This window comes from Anser cygnoides, chromosome 6 (genome assembly GCF_040182565.1).
Source record: "Anser cygnoides isolate HZ-2024a breed goose chromosome 6, Taihu_goose_T2T_genome, whole genome shotgun sequence".
Taxonomy (NCBI): domain Eukaryota; kingdom Metazoa; phylum Chordata; class Aves; order Anseriformes; family Anatidae; genus Anser; species Anser cygnoides.
The window spans coordinates 31,784,866-31,800,898 of record NC_089878.1 but is presented as its reverse complement, the minus strand read 5'-3'; the positions used below and the strand labels follow the sequence as shown (position 1 = coordinate 31,800,898).

At 48.7% G+C, this 16,033-nt stretch overlaps 1 long non-coding RNA gene across 1 annotated transcript in view; it reads left to right on the top strand.

Annotated features, from left to right (window-relative positions):
• Positions 1-8,100: 8,100 nt before the first annotated feature.
• Positions 8,101-16,033, top strand: part of LOC136791105 (uncharacterized) — a 79,186-nt gene continuing 71,253 nt past the window's right edge. Inside the window, exon 1 of the long non-coding RNA XR_010832372.1 lies at positions 8,101-14,203. This is a non-coding gene — a long non-coding RNA (uncharacterized lncRNA). The remainder of the gene's footprint in view (positions 14,204-16,033) is intronic.

The window sequence follows — 16,033 nt, the reverse complement described above, 5'->3', positions numbered from 1 at the left end:
AGCTTGTTTCTGATTTTCAGATTGTTTTTGTCCCAGCCTGATGACCACATTACATAGCAAAGCCAAATTCTTAGCCCTCTGGCCTGACTCTTCTCCTCTTCACCTCTTGTTTCTTCATATGCAGATTGCCTCAGTTCCCAGCCAAAGCATACCCTGGTCCAAGCTTGCTCAGGAGGTGCTTTCTGCCAGAAACTTCCCCTGGGAGATTTGAGAAACAAACAAACCGAGCAGCCCTCACAACTTCCCGATAGCAAACAAACAAACAAACAAACACACACACACACACACACACACCGTGTTCCTGAAATGCCATTTGACCCCGCTCTCTAGAGCCTGGGGGCAGGAGACTTAGTTTGTGATAAACACAAAACACTTGTGTCAGGGTGAATATTTGGAGCAAACTGCAGATCGCTGCCTTCTTCCCTGGGGAGGGCTAAGAGGAAAACTCCAGCAAAACCTGTTTCATGGGTCCAGCCCGTCTAAACCAGAATGGAAACAGGCTGTTGTTCCTACAGCCGCCATTTCCTAACGGAGCCAATGTTTGCTTCCTTCGCCTCGCCTCCCTGGTCTGTACGCGAGCTGAAAGCCCCAGTGGTGTCAGCTCTCTCCTGGACGCTTCTCTCTCCACCACTTGAGTCGAGATTGACAGGACATGTGTTGCAGGGGCATTAGCTCACATGCCATGGCCGAGGGCTACTTGTGTGCTCCTGCTTGGAAAGGCCCGTGCTTTATGTTGTAAGTGCTGAGGGTTTACAAAATCGCTTCTCTGAAGCTTGTCTCGTGGAAGAAGCCCCATCCTTGCTTGTTTGAGAAGATGCTTTGGACAGTCAGAATGTCCTGTCTCTGCTTCCCGAGCCCAAGGTCCGTGAATTCAGGAGTCCCCAGTGCTGTGGTCCTGTGCGTGCTGGGGGGATGAGGGTATAACACCAGAACGGTGTGGTCCTTTATTTTCTGTATAGAGCAGCACATGAGCTGGATGCTGTGGCGAGTGTCAGACAAAGCAGACTATACTGACAAGTCAAGCAAATGGTTGTCTACGGCAGGGAATTGATGTGCAGAGCAGAAATGCTAGTCCGGCTGCACCTGGAGGAAGGACGAGGTTTCTGTGCTTGAGGCTTTTCTGCAGCTCAGCTCTTCCCAGAAGGGCAGGCATTGTCCCTACCTCCCACCTCCCAGGGCAGCAAGATCAGCAGAAGCATCTTTCTGTGGCTCGCCCCCAGTTCTCTGTCCTGTCCCTGCGTGTCTCCACTCCTCCCAGCAGAAGCAGCCGCGAAGTGGCCTTGGAGCGGCAGCGCGCAGCCATGCCCATCCTCCTGCAATGCCTAGGGCCACGGCTTCAGGGAGACCTGGAGGAAGGACGCTGTTGCCTTTGGAGGTTAGGAGGACACTGTGGGCAGGAATTCATTCTGGATCAAGCAAGCTGACTCTCTGGAGGATGCAGGGTGATAGTAAAGGGGAAGGAGAAAGTTAATTTTATTGCAAGCTTTTTCAAGAAAGAATAACTCAGGTTAACCCGTTCCTATGGGAGCCAGCTCAAAGGAGGGCCACTTGCCTCTACAGAGCATGTCCTCACAGAGCTTAGCAAAGCCACTACACAAACTAAAGCAGGTGGCCCTTACTGATGTGATGTGCGGAGGTGAGACCATGGCTTCGCTGCACGCATTGCACACCCACTTTGCTCTCATGGCCACAAAGAGTAAGAAGCTCCATCCCAGGTGGCGGCTGAAGTGCTGAAGTCAATATAGAGGCATTATGCATCACTTTCAGCATTCCCCTTGCCAAAAATATAGCACCTATAGAAAAAAGCCAGTTTCTTCTACTGTATATAGGTGGGCCAGGACATTCTGGATGTTTTTGAACCATGAGTCTGAGTGTTTTGGGGTTATTTTGACCCATACATAGAAAACAGGGGCCTCTTGCAGGTCTAGCTGGAGTGCCTGAAGATCACTCCTCTCTTGTCTAGGATGAAGGAAATTATTTTGTGAGTTGTTCCAGTGCAGGGTCAATGCTTTACTGAAATTTTTTCTCTTCTCCCAGTGCTGCTGTCTCCAGCCTCCCTTGGTACCGAAGCTCTCCTGCCAGGGTGCTGAGTGTACCCACAGGTGTTAGCAGCCCTGAGGGGTCTCACCTGGGACCACCACCACACCCTCCGGCCATGCTCCAGGAGCCCATTTAAGCTCTGCCTGGGGTCTATAGTCCTCTCCTGAGCTCTGTTGTTGGTGTGCCTGCTTGCAGCTCTGGTTCTGCTCCTGCCTCCTGGACAGATGGTGGGTCTATACTCCCAGGTAGTTAGTCTCCTCTCTGTGTGTCCTTGATGTGTGCTATTGCTTATTTCTAGGCATGTTTTTGGCTCCATCTCCTTTTGTTCCTGATTGGGCTCTTTGTATGGACCCTGGATCTGGATTGTTTCCCTCTTCTGGGGTTGTTGATGGACTCCATAACTAGTGCGTTGTCCTGCTCCCGGGCATAACTCTGAAATCTGAATCCTCTGATGACAGCTCTTGCCAGTGTGTGCCTTCCCTAGGTGAAAATGCCTTCAGTTGTTCCTGCAAAGTCCTTTCACCCTGAACTTTGCATTTCCTCAACACCAAACCTAGCCCTGTTTATTATTTATTTATTTTGTAAGGTGTTAGTCCACTTTATTTTCTATGCAGAAAGCCTCTTCTGGGCATATTTGGAGGATTTCCTGCATTGGACTGGGATTTCCTGTAATATAGCTGATGAAAATACTGATGCCTCTGCATGTAGATTTTGTTGGTAATGTGGTTATGGCCTTCCACCAGGGCTGTCCTGGGATGAGGAATCCCCGATAGAGTCTGTGCTTGGTGATTTAGAGGCCACAAGTGTGTCCACCCCCTCCAGGAAATGCTGAGCTTACCAGACCAGGATTTGTTGGGTTCTTGTCTTTGTTTCACTTGTGATGCTGATTCCTTCTACGCTCTTGTGCTGTGGGTGGTCTGGGTCTTGGATCCCACTGTTGTGGGGTGGGGAGAAAGTGGTAGAAGAGAAGACCAAGAGCCATTCCCTAGTTCATCTTGTGCTGCTAACTGCGTGTACTTCAAGTGTGCTGTGGGCACTGGGCAAGGCTGAAAGTGAGAATGAGGCAGATGGATGAGTGGTATATGTTGGGAGACAAAGAAAGTGGTTACGGCAACAGAAATACCATGCACGGATGGATGGAAGACACAGGGATAAATAAATGAATAAGGAGGTGCATGGACAGATGAGTAATGTGGGAAGAGCTGATTGCTATCACCAGCGGAGACCCCCCTGTGTCTGCCCCACACCGTGCCCCTTCCAGACACTGAATCTCAGCTGAAGTTGCCCTTTTTGGGGCAGGCAGGAGATAAGCAGATGTGGAGCACACAGTGAATTTTATAATAACACGGTGGTTATAGACAATTGCCTAATGGGGACCAGATGGTCAGTTTTATTTTAAGTTGCCCTTTAACAACATTCCCATCTAAGCTGTGTTTTTTAAGTAATAGGTTTTTAATGAGATGCCCATAAGATCTTACAACACATCGGGTTTTAATCACGCTGGCCTATTTAAATGGCAGTGTATGTCTTTAGCACTCCTTCTGCATTTTTATGGTGTTTAATTCCTTCCCACCACCATCCCTTACTCCAAACCTCAAATGGGCTGTGTCAAAGGGACCGTTCCTCCCAGCGCTGGATGCTGCCCCTGCTGAACTCCTCCCTGCCTTTCCACACTGGGACTGAGGACAGACCTCCTTCCAGGAGAGGAGGCATGTCTTGAGGTCAGGGTACAAATCTGCTTCACAAAATAAAAGCTCCGATCACAAATGCTGCTTTTGGATGGGGAAGGCAGGGAGCGGTATGATTCATCTTGAACAGATACTGTTATCAGGGCAAAGTAAGTGTTAGCTTTGGAGTGGTGCCTCTGAATTCCCCGGGCATCTCTCTGCAGCACGGCCACACAGTACGCCTGGGTGCCCCAGACGCATGTCAGACACTTTGGCAATAAGCTGTGAGGAGTCACCGAGAATATACGCAGCCGTATCACCGGGTTCTCACATCAGGAGGGGAGGTGTCGCCGCATCATCCCCATGTCTTAGGTGGGGGCACAGCAGTCAGGTCCCTACCCCACGTGTGAGGACGAAGCAGAAACTTGGGTTTCTTGCTGCTCTGCCCTCTACCACAGTGGCACAGTTGGGCCCTGCATAGCACAGGCAGCTCGCATCATCTCTGGAAGCTGTATTCCAGTAACCCCATGTCCACTTGCCCAGTGGACAGACTTTCCTGGCTAGAACACCACCGGCTCACTGGGGCAGGGAGGGGACAGATGGAGACAATCGGAAAACATGGGTTATTGACAGTGCTAGCTGAGCAGAGCTGGAAGAGACCACAGCTCCCCCACTTCCCAGCTCAGTGTGAGCCCCGCGGGTTCATGCTGTTTACCTTTATGATCTGTGTCAGCCCACCAAGCCTTCTGTGGTGTTAATGATTGGCACCAACATGACTTGTGCTTCTCTTTGCTGGTGCTCAGCCTGATAAAGAAAAATCACCTGAACATAAGAAGCCAGTCTGCAGCCAGGTTGAGCAGAAAGCCTGCTGTCAGGATTCAAAATAGCCATTTTTTTTTTAACCAAGCAGTTCTCATGTGGGGTCCTTTCCTTCCTATCCTGCTCTTACAGACCTCAGCAAACCTTGGACAAAGTCATGCATGACTTTCACCTCTCGCCCATCTGGGGATTTTATTTTTCCTGTTGATGTCAGAGGCTCTGTGAAAATGCAGATGAAATCAGGCTCTGCTTTCCTTCCTGGAGTCTTCGTTGCCCTTTGGCAGAGCTCACACAGATTGTGACCGTGTTGGTTAAATGACATCAGCATGTTTCAAAATTGTTACTTGTTTTTTTGGGGTATTTTGCATGTTTACCCAGCTACCTTCCAGCAGTTTCAAACTCTAATGCTTTCCACACACGGGTGGGTGGGGGATGCACAGTGCTGATGAAGGACGCAGGTTTGGGGAGGCTTTCTCAGCCTTTCCTGCATTTGAAGTAGCTCATTTAAAGTCAGCTCCAAGAAAATACATCTTCCCTTCACACCAGACATAGCACTGTTTGCTCAGCAGTTCTTTGGCCTTTACGAGTTCTTGTGGGTAGACAGCTGGAGACACCAAGAGAGATCTTGTGCAGGACACAAACAAAAGGAGCAGAGGAGAGACTGTAAGGAATGATTTCTTACTGAGAAGTTTAAGTCCAGATGTGACCTTGGTCACTAGCAAGCTGTGGCACAGGTGGACACTGCAATCACTTCTCACAGTAGAAGCTAAGATATTAGGTTTTCTCTTGGAGGAACCCTGAGAAACTCAGGCTTTTCGGTTTGAATTCTGAGCAATGGAAGATCCAACAAGGTTGGAGGTTGTGGGCAGGAGGAGCTGAGGTGTGAATACAACCAACAAAGGTCTGCTTAATACCAGCCTTGACATGCCTGGCCTGGGCAGGGTAGCAGTACGTAAAAAAGGTTTCAGCCATGTTGGGAGTAGACAACAGATTTCTGCATTTTATCTAATTTGAAGGAGGCCACGAACACACTAAAAATGTAGACCTCTTGAGAGCCCTCCTGGCATCTGTCCTCAGGCCAAGCTTATGGGCAAGATATTTTGCCTGGTCCCTCACACCAGGGAGGAGAGGAGTCTGGAGTCACTGCTGCTCCCTTTTTCCCCTGGCAAGTAGAATAAGCATACCAGGTCTTCCTACACCTCCTCTGGAGGAACAGACAATGTTTCTGGCAAATTGGTTCTTGATGGCTAATGGCTTTTTTCTTTCCAAGGCTCCAAGCCAAAGCCTGCGTGTCCTTAGCCTCAAATCCAGTGAGATTTGATCAAGAAAATAAGAGCTCCCCTTGGAGGCACAGCAGCCCTGCAGGGAGAACAATGGCAGTCAGAGGGAGCACTGTGTGTGTTTGGCACGGAGCTAAGCCCCTGTTCTCCTCTCCCCTCCTTTGCCCCAAGTATGGGGCACGCATCCTGCAGACTCATGGAATCAGTAATTTGTGGTCAGCTCTGCTGCCTGGTGGTGGACGGAGGAGCCTCAGCACAGCTGGGAATGAGATGCACAAGGAAGTGGCAGCTGGGGAAATGGAGTTTGGCTGGCAAAGAGGCAGAAGTGGGAAAACATCGGAATACCGATGCTCTGGAGGTGTTCCTTGCCAGGAAGGTGGCTTCTCTGAACCACTGGAAGATGCTGCTTCATGCCCACAGCACCCACACCTCTGGTGGTGCCAAAAAAAAGGGCCTGGACTGATTGACTTTGCACTCCCATGGTGGTGTGAGACAGCTGATGGGCTCAGCTGAAGCTGAGGCTTATTCATTTATTTAGCTTCTTGCTGCTGCAAGACAAGGGTGGCAGCTTGGGAAACTTGGTCTCAGCTGATGGTTCTGTTTGGGCACATCAGTGAAGTCCCCAAGGCAAACGAGAGTGCTTGAAATGGTCTTGCAAAATGAGGGAGGCTTTAACAATATGGTGATGTCAACCCCAGCATTGCTGGGGCCTGAGCTTTGCAGCTGCAAGAGCAATAGGATTCTGCTGGAGAAATGAACCGTGGAGGGGCTGGCAGGGAACCACTGCTAACAGTGCAGGACCTCTGGCCGAGTGGCTTGGAGTCCAGCTGTGCCATAGATCCGTGCAGCAGCTTGTTTTCCCCTTCGGTGATGACTGAAACATTGCACCATCCTGTCTTCCCTGTGGGAAGAGAAGGGAACCTGCTTCCCATCAGAGAGAGGGAGACCACCAGAGAGCCCTGAGGTGCAGATGCATGAAATGAGTCCGTGAGGGACATCCATATGAGCTGCTTTCTAGGGGCTGGGTCAGAAATTCCAGTGGATAGTCTTTATTCCTCTTTTGTAGGGACTTGCACTAGAAACAAGCCTCAGAGCAGAGCACCTATTTTGAGCCCAGGCTTTGCCATGCCTTTGATCTGCTCTGTTGGAGATAGCATCCTCTCCAAGAGTGAGGCCACCCAAATGCAGCTGCCAGCTTCTGCCATGCCCTTTGTAAGGGCCAGCAGGCTCTGCCTGCCCTCCGTGGGAAGGGAGAGTCCTGTCCTAGTAGTCAAGATGCTCAGGGTGAAGTCTTCCAGGCTATGACTGCTTTAGCACCAAGTTCAAGTCCTGCTTGTGGATGCTGGCAACTTCCTTGTAGCTGTTTTCCTCCAGCAAAGCCCTTTTGTTCTCTGGGTTGCTCAAAGACCTCTTCAAACCCCTCAGTGTCTGGGCCCAGGGGCTGGCAGAACCTCAGATGTGGAGAGCATGGTGTGGTTCTGGCTTGTTGTGTGTTATCTCACTGTGCTTTGATCAAGGCTGTGACCACTGGGGCCCTAAAGCCAGGACAGAAGAGCAGCAGTGCACCTCTGTGCGGATCTGTATGGTTCAGTTCAGCTCTGTCCTCAGTGGGATCCCTAATACAGCCTGTCTTCTGTCTAGGTTCTTATTTTCACAAATTCAGCAGTACCGCATATCTTTGAGATCTCTTCCCTTTGAGCAAACTTGGTGGAAAGGGTCTGTGGGTTTCAGAGCAGCTAATGATGGGGGAAGCTGAAGAGTGACATGCAGATGAGATCAAATAAGCCCATTCATTTAGGGAACCATGTTTAAAAAAAAAAAAGCACACTGTAAAATAGGAGGGAGTGGAAGGTGGAGTTCACAGGAAGCCTGGCAGCCATCTGAGTCTTTGATTGCTTGGTTTTGGAAATATAAAGGAAAGCTGTCAACAAACAATAGAATGTGAGCCCTTGCCACCCACCCCTCTGTTTAATCCTGAGAATGGGGATGTGGAAACTTTCCCTTTCTGTTATTGTTTCAATGGAAACATTTTGCCCCCTTGACCCTTGTCAGAAAGGATGCATCGTGCATGTAATTAAACCTCTGCACAAAAGCGTTTTCCTTCCCCTAGACAAAGCTTTTCCACTGCAATTTGGCTTAACTGGAATGATGCTTTTTGCCCTGCCTCTGCAAAGGCCTTGGACTGAGCCACTTTTTATTTTATTTTTATTTTGCTGTTTGGTTATGCTCTGGTGCTGCTACTACTAACCATGCTCCGCCTCACTCTGCATCCACCCAAGAGGTCGTTCTGCTCTGTGTCAGGAAGGGCCAGGATGCTGGGTATCACTGCCTCACAGCTGGCTTGCTGTGGTATATCAGAAGGGGCAGGTCCCTGCTGAAACTTGTCCCATGGCTGAGGTTCTTCAAAGGATGTCTCATGTAGATCTGATGGCTGATTAGGGTTGAACTCCCCTCTGCGATGTGTCCTTTTTTAAGAGTAAGATTCAGTTCAAGATGAATACACCTAAATGCAGATGTCAAAATGTGACTCTGATCTCCCATGATGGAAGCTGGTTAAAGATTTTTAATCAGCTGGGTTAAAAATTACCTTTGATAGAGCAAGCATGCATGATAAGTCACGTTTCTTTGAAAGTCCAGGGGCCAGGAGGTAGCAGACAGAGGAAATGGCTCATTCCTGGCTGCTGCCTGTGGCTGCATGGCACACGGTGAGCATCAGCTCTGAGATGCCAGTACACCCCTCCTGGGGGCTTGGAGGTGACGTGCTTTGTCCAAGCTGAGCAAAGCCAGATCTTTTTGTTTATTCTTTGTCTACAGGGACACGTGGGATGCTCTGGTTCTCACCTTAATGATGACACGAGTGGTTTGGCTGGTGCAGCTGGTCATGACAGCTGAGGCTGGGTTTGCATTGCATGCGGGACAGAGCAGGCACCAGAAACCTTTAGGAATGCAGCAGCTTGTAACGTGGTGGAGCACAGATGTGCATGCTCATCCTGTCACCTGAGCAGGCCTGCAAGTACACTGCAAGTCTGTATTTGTAACCCCTCTGTCAAGTCTATTAGCAGTCATGGGTTGGCTGATGTCTGTTCTGTGACCACTTGGGATGCGGTGTGCCTGGGAGATGCAGCTAACAGACATTCAGTATGTAAGGAGGACTGGAGTTTGTACTGACAAGCTTGGCAGGTTCTCCAGACAGGTTTTGACTATACATGTATAAACAGGAAGATGTAAAATCTTTTGGCTCCAAAACAGGGCTGGGGAGGCTCTGGAGAGCTGGGTTCTGTTCCTGGTCTGGCTGTTCCTCCCGTCTCATCAGATATTTCTTAAAACATGCCTTGCCTCAGTTTCCCCTGGCCTACTCTCACAGTCAAATCACAACCATACTGACAGCCTCCCTCATTGGGGGTGATGACCAAGATAACCAGTGGTGTTTGAATCCCTGTGGCATTCAAACCAGTTGGTCTCTGTGTCCTTAGCTCAGCATACATATTAGATGGAAATGGGCAACATATTTTTCCCGGAGGGACTTCTGGACCCCTTCCAGACATAGTTGAAGGCCATTCCCCAAGCCCTTGCAGAATGTTTCACATGCCAAGGGCTAGCTGGCTGCCTCTTGCTGCTCAGAAGCTCCAACTTTATTCCTGGGCCTTGTCTGATCACATGTTCTGCCTCTGCCAGGATCCTATCCATGGCTAAACAACTGCAAGATGACAATGACATTGACAGGAAACCTTGCCATGGTCTGGAGGGTGCCAGCCTTGGTTTTTAACAGTGTGCTAGTTCTTTAAGTGGAGGAAGGCAGAGCTGGGTCACAATCTGTCCTCTTAGAGGCTCCCATGTTTGGAGCAAAGGTGAACAAGAGGTTGTTCACTCCATTGAACCCAACACTTCTGCTGCACCCTCAGCAGTGTGGCAGGATAAATACGGAGTCAGAAACACTTGAAGGAAAGAGTAAAGTCATGAGATCTCAGGCATCAGTGGGGGGACAATCCTGGGAGCCAGGAAGGAATTAGCCCCTTCCTCTGCTCCTTTCAGCCACATAAAATTGGCCAGGTGCTTTGTGGCAGTTTATTGCTTTCCTCTGAGGCATTAAGTTTTGGCTGCCATCAGAGAAAGGATATCAGCATGCTGGTTTGGGATGGAAATCTCCATTCCTGTGAGTGGAAGCACCAATATTTCATTGAATAAGAAGAAAGTACTGGGGCCAGAAAAGCTTTTTGTCTCAATGACTTCACTTCTACCAGGAAAGGTCAGTCTGAGGGGAACATCCCTTCCCACCCCATCGCTTCCTACCTGCCTTGCTGGGCAAATGTAGAGCATAGGGACAAACTATCCTGACCATCAGTCCTTGTCTGAACTGTTAGCCACTTAGCTATGAAACTGAGCCCCTTCGCTCCTGGCAGGGGCTGTAGACAGTTAAGCTAAATTGACAAAGATCCCAACGTTTTGAAATACTTCCTTTGTCAGGAAAAGCCTGTGCTTATGTTGTGGGTTCAGGCCTATGAGAAGTTCAGGGCATTTCACTCTTCCCATTTTCTCTTGCCGTTTGACCTTCTCAGATTTTGTTTGTTGTCTTCTGTAAATCAGTTTCAGCATTGGTGTGACTGTGTAGGAGCTGATGGAGTTACTCCCAGGCTGGATGTTTACTTTCTAGCCTAATGTGGAGGAAGCAGTTTATGTCCCCCTAAATCAAGGCTGTATACAGTTCTCATGTATTCTTACTTCAGCCCTTCAAAAATAAGAACAAACACTTTGGGAAAATGTGAGATGACTCATCTGAGTACCCAGCTGATTCCTTTTCACTGCAAAATTCATGGCTCTTGGCTTTTCCTCCCAATTGTGTGTTCACCCTGTGAAGCTGCAGATCGAATTGGTTTGCTCACCGGATAGTCACATTGCCTCACTTAGGAAAGAAAAGAGCGAACGCTAGAAATCAAACTCTGCGGGTAGCTCATGTTCAGCCCTGAACCTCTGTAACCAGCTGACCCATCCAAGTGAGACAGCCCCAGAGAAAAGCTCAGGTCCTATTGATACAAATCAAAGGGCAGAGCAGCTTCCTGTTGCTTCTAGATTTAAAGAACAAGGCTCAAATCAGTTTGTGTGGAGATGTGTGCCCCTTGAAAGTGAGGGAAGTGTTGCTCTGTACAGCCTGAGACTAACAGTGTGGAAGGGACAGTGGCATAAAATGGACCTGTGCTGTCATCTCCCTTGGGGCCAGTGGGAGAGAATGTGTCCCCTACACCCCTCTGAAATGGCTCACCTTTTCTGGAGTCAATCCTAAACTGCCTGTGCCAGTGGTTTCTGCTCCTGCACAGGTGTAGACCAGCTATGGAAGGGTCTGCTCCTTTCTAAAATGCCTTAAGCTTGGGCAGGGATGAAAGTGTCACTAGCACTCTAGATGTAATCTGTCAGACTTCTGAGATGAGTTTCACTGTTTATTTCACTCTAGAGATCACCTATCCTTTGACATAAGACACTGATTTTAGGACTGTAGGAGTAGCAAGTCTGTGATCTAGGATCCATCTGGTTGAGGTCCTGTGTCTGTCAGTCGCATGCACTGGAGACTTTGGCATTGCCAGTCTGAGAGTGACCTGTTCCCTGGGTCTGGTCCCACTTAGCCTGGAACAGACACTGATTCCACCCCCTTAGGGTATGGGGCAAGATCTCATTCAAAACACTGGACGCTGATAGACTGGGCACGAAATATAGCAGGCACCCCAGGTCTACTTTCTTCATTGCTTTCTGGGTTACTTTCCTTCGCTATTCCTGCTTGCCAGGGCAGTTGTCAGTAAAACTAGATGCAGCCCTACTGCAGGTCTTGCTGCACTGTGTGGAGGGAAGGATGGAAGGCAGAGCTGGTTGCCAGGGGGGAAGGCCAGCACAGCATTGACTTTGCCTCCATTTGAGTTCACAGGCTGGTAGACTGAAAAATACATATAGACTGTATCAGAGCATAGCATGTCATACAACCTTAGAATAACAGAAAGTAAAAAGAAATGTAAGGTATGTGATAGTGGACAGTAAAAGTTCGGAAAAGAAGGAAGACTAGGCATAAAAGAGCAAAAGCTGGGTTTAGAGGAAGAAGAGTTGGCTTGCCAGGTAATTTTTTCTTCCCAAGTGCTCCCCAGCCTTAATTTATACAATATAAATAATTAAAAGCTGTGCAGGACCAGTGCTAATCCTTGTGGTATTCCACAAGCAACTTCCTTCCCGCTTAGAAAGGATTCCATTGAGAATTATCCGATGGTTCTTGCTCTGCAGCCAATTTTCCACTCCCTTCCACAAGTCAGCGAGTAGAGCCTGAGCTCTCCTTTTCCTTGGTTCAGCCTCTCCCAAAACGAATGGCAGAGAAATCCCAGTATGTGAGGCCTCTAGCAAGCCTATTTCCTCCAGTCCTGGAGCTATCTGTGCTAAAATCTCACAGCAGACCTGGAGGGAAGAGGAGGAGGTCTTGCAGAAAGCTTTGATTTCTGAAGCCAGCTTCAACCACACCACATCCATTTGGGCATGTAAATCAGTCCTGCAGCAGTTGTGCCATACCACTGCAGCTGAAGTTTGACAGTCGAAATTGATATGGTAGTGTGGTATTGTCCCAGAAGTGCAGGGCACTAATGGAGACCAGTTTAACTTGCGTGCTGTGGGAGCATCAGTAATGTGATGGAGACCCTGGAATAAAGAAGGGGTTGTTCTCTATTCCTTTCCCTGCACTAAATTGACTGGATGTGCCTTGCTGTCACAGAAGTATGGGTTTAGAAGGGATTATGGAGATGTGGTGAGTCTCAGTGACACGTACCCTGTATATAAAATGGAAGACTTCCATTGTGACTTAGGCAAGGCTGAGTACTTCTCGTCTGAAAAGAGTAGGAATGTAACCCTAGAAAAAGTCTTTGTAGCTGCAATCCCTGTTCCTTAGGGATGGGGACACAGATTAGTTCTAGTCAATCTCTGTGAGAGAGAGCCAAGTCTTGAAGACTATCAGCAATGCGTTGCTGGAAAGACACAGACTTAGTGTTTGTGCCAACATTTTGCAATGGACGGAGGAAAAAAAAAAAGCATATTTGGGGAGAATGGTTGCAAAAGCTGAAGGAGGCTTTTTCAAGTAAGAAATTACCTGACCGTGGGCAGAGGGAAGATTATCACACATTCAGACATTCAGGATCCTTGCAGAACTGCTCTGCTTAGGCTTCCTCAAAGAAAGGGAGTAAATTCCCAGTTGCTGAATTAGAGATTAGAAGTGAATAATTTGATATGAACTGGCTCAATCACAGACTTGTTTTCAGCAGCAAGTTTGAAAACAAAGTATTTCGACAGCCAGTTCTCCACGACTGCACCAAACAGCCTTGTGCTGCTAGTATTACCCTCTGCTCTTATGATTTAACTTTGTCCAAAGCAGAATAGTTTGGGAGCTTGGCTTTCCATCTGGGTCAGACTGTTGTGGTATAAACAAGAAACAAACTACAGACGGACCCCGTTTGTATGTACTACATGCAGACCCTGGGTGACACAGTGGCAGTCTCTGTGCATCAGGGCTTCCCTGAGCTCGGATAGATGGCCAGGACACCATGTCATCCTTGAAGGATGTGGCAGGTATCTCAGAAACAAATATTCAAATAGTCTGCCCGGTGGCAAGGACACACACTGGATTTAAAGAGGAACCCCAGGTGCATGTTTTGCAAAGTCACATTCAAGACTTGTCACCAACAAGGGACCAAGATCTGCTAGTCCAGCGTTGCCTGTGGCATTCCTTGCCACTTAAACAGTTGGCAAAGCAAATGTAAGAGGAAGGCAAAATCTGACTGAGGATTCAGTCAGGGCAGCGGTGAGGCTGGCTGTATATTGAAGCGCACCAGTGTTTCTGCAGGGAAGACAATACAACTGCTCCCATAAAAATCCAGGAGGTGTGCTGCTGCATGCTCTGGCCAGCCGCCGCTAATGAATCATCCAGCTCCTGGATCATTCCCATGAAAGGGATGGAAAATGGATCCAATCCAGAGATCTTGGGAGTTCATTGCAATGTGATAACCCTGTTTACTACTTTAAGAGCTCCAGAAGTTCAGGAGGTGCTGGCGGAACATCTGCTTACTGCAGGATCTTGCCAGCTGCTCTTTGGAGATATCTGTGCTTCATTTGTTCGTTTGGGATGCCTCAGTGTGATACTGTATCCTAAAGAGTAAATGGGTCTGGAGAGGAGCAACCCTGCTTCACTTCCCGATGGAAACTCAAACCTCTGCTAAGCTCCCAACAGGTCCCACTCAATTCTCAGAGGGCATAGCAGCTGGGAGCTGGGGCCATACTGCCTTTACAGTTTCCTTTTCTTCTTGCTGATCCACTTGCAGAAACTCTGAAGTTACTGGAGAAAACATACCTGTGGAAGATTCCTGATCAGACCAGGAAGCAAGAGTAAGAATCAGCTGGTGCATGTTTTTTTCAAGAAGCTGTTATGGAGAGGAAGTAAATGGAGTTAGATAATCCTGGGATTAATCAAAAGATGATACAGGCAGCCTGGGAATAGATGAAAGCCTCTCTGCACAGTTTGCTTTAATAGTTTCTGCCTAAGCCACCAAAAGCTAGGTGACCACCACCACTGTGCTGGGCAGCTCCCCGTACACGTGTCTGTGTACATTAGGCTGGGGAAAATGCCTTTTTGGGGCCTTGGGTCCAGCTTCAGGTTCCTGCTTTCCTACATACAACCTGCAGGACCTCTAGCTCCTCTTCTCAGCCTGTATGGGGGATAAAAAGGGCTGGGGAATGGACATGAGACCTGTAGCAGTGACCTGGGGCCATCCTGAGGATGGTCTCATGAGCTGCAGCCATGCAGTGACCTGAGAGCACCATGCAGGAGAGGCTGGTGCAGAAGCAGAGCTGGGACCAGAAAGGGAGCTGCCTGGGTGCCTTCCCCCTGCTCCTGACATCTGCTTGTTCCCCATGGATCATGGGGACAGGCTGTGCCCACAAAAGGAGGAGAGCTGCAGTGGAAGAAGCCCCTGGAGAAAGAGGGATCACACTGCGATGGTGGTGGGGAACAGCAAGAGCTGGCTGGGCAGGGTTTGCCCCCAGCCTCGTGTCCTGCAAGCCACAGGAGCGAGGATGCCACGCTCGACAAATAAATGCTTGTCCCTTTGCCCTGTCGTCAAAAGCTGAGTTCCTGCATGCTTCCCAGCCGCTGAGGATCTGGACTCCTGTCAGCCACATCTGCAAAGCCAACCCCACGCCTGCGGGCAGCTTTTCACTCTCGGGGAACTGCTGGCTGGAGGCAGGGCCCCCGCAGGCTCCTTTCACAAAAGGCAGGGTGATGCAGCCTGGTGCATGCTCCTCCCTGCCCCGCTGCCCAGGGAAGGGATGCTGGAAGCCGGAGAGCTCTGCGGCCGTTTTGGGGAGCTAACATATCATTTAAGGTCAGCCCTGGTGCCATTTGGAGTGGAGCTCGTATTTCCTAAACTGAAACAGCGAGTTCTGAATGTAATTACAGGATTAAAGGCGTGTTCTGGGGCTGAACACATGATTTATAAGCAAAGGTTACACTTTCAGTCTGTTTACAATGTGCTCTTGGCCCTGCTTAACCCTTTCTTTGCTTAAGATAAATGGTTGTTTTGTATTTCAGCCATGTGATAATTTTCCAGGTAAAAGGGAATTCAAAGGGTAGTAACTTTACTCCTGTTCTGGTGCTCGTGCATGATGGTGAGAGGGTGGAGCAGTGAGGAAAACACTTGTGGTCTACAGTGGGGATGGGTCAGGGAGCTGCTGGATATGTTCATCCTATAGCAGGGGGAACTGAGTGTGTTGATTTTTTTTTTGCCTTTACCTGTTATCTTCTTAGTGTACTAGAAAGCCAAAGCTGTAACACCAGAATTAAGTCCCCAAACAGCCAAAGTTTTAGCTGATAATCACTTCTCTAGTTGAAGATCTCCATAGCGTTCCTCAGTTCTTCCCAAAGCTGTTCTCGATGGTGGTCCCTGAACAGTAAGTTTGGAAAAGAATTATGAAGATCAAGCCTGATACCTGACAGGTGAGCCCTGGACAATTTTCTCCGTCAGTTCATCTGAATCCACCAGTTTTTGGTAAAGCCAAAGCTTATTGCTGACTGTGTAGGGATCTAGAGATCTCATAGCTCTGGAGAGGAAATAATCAGAATTTCTTACTCCTTTTGAATGCACAGCAAGTGCAATGATTAAATAAGGCACAGAGTAGGTCATGTGAATATGGACACGGTCCAAATACTTCCAAAGGAAG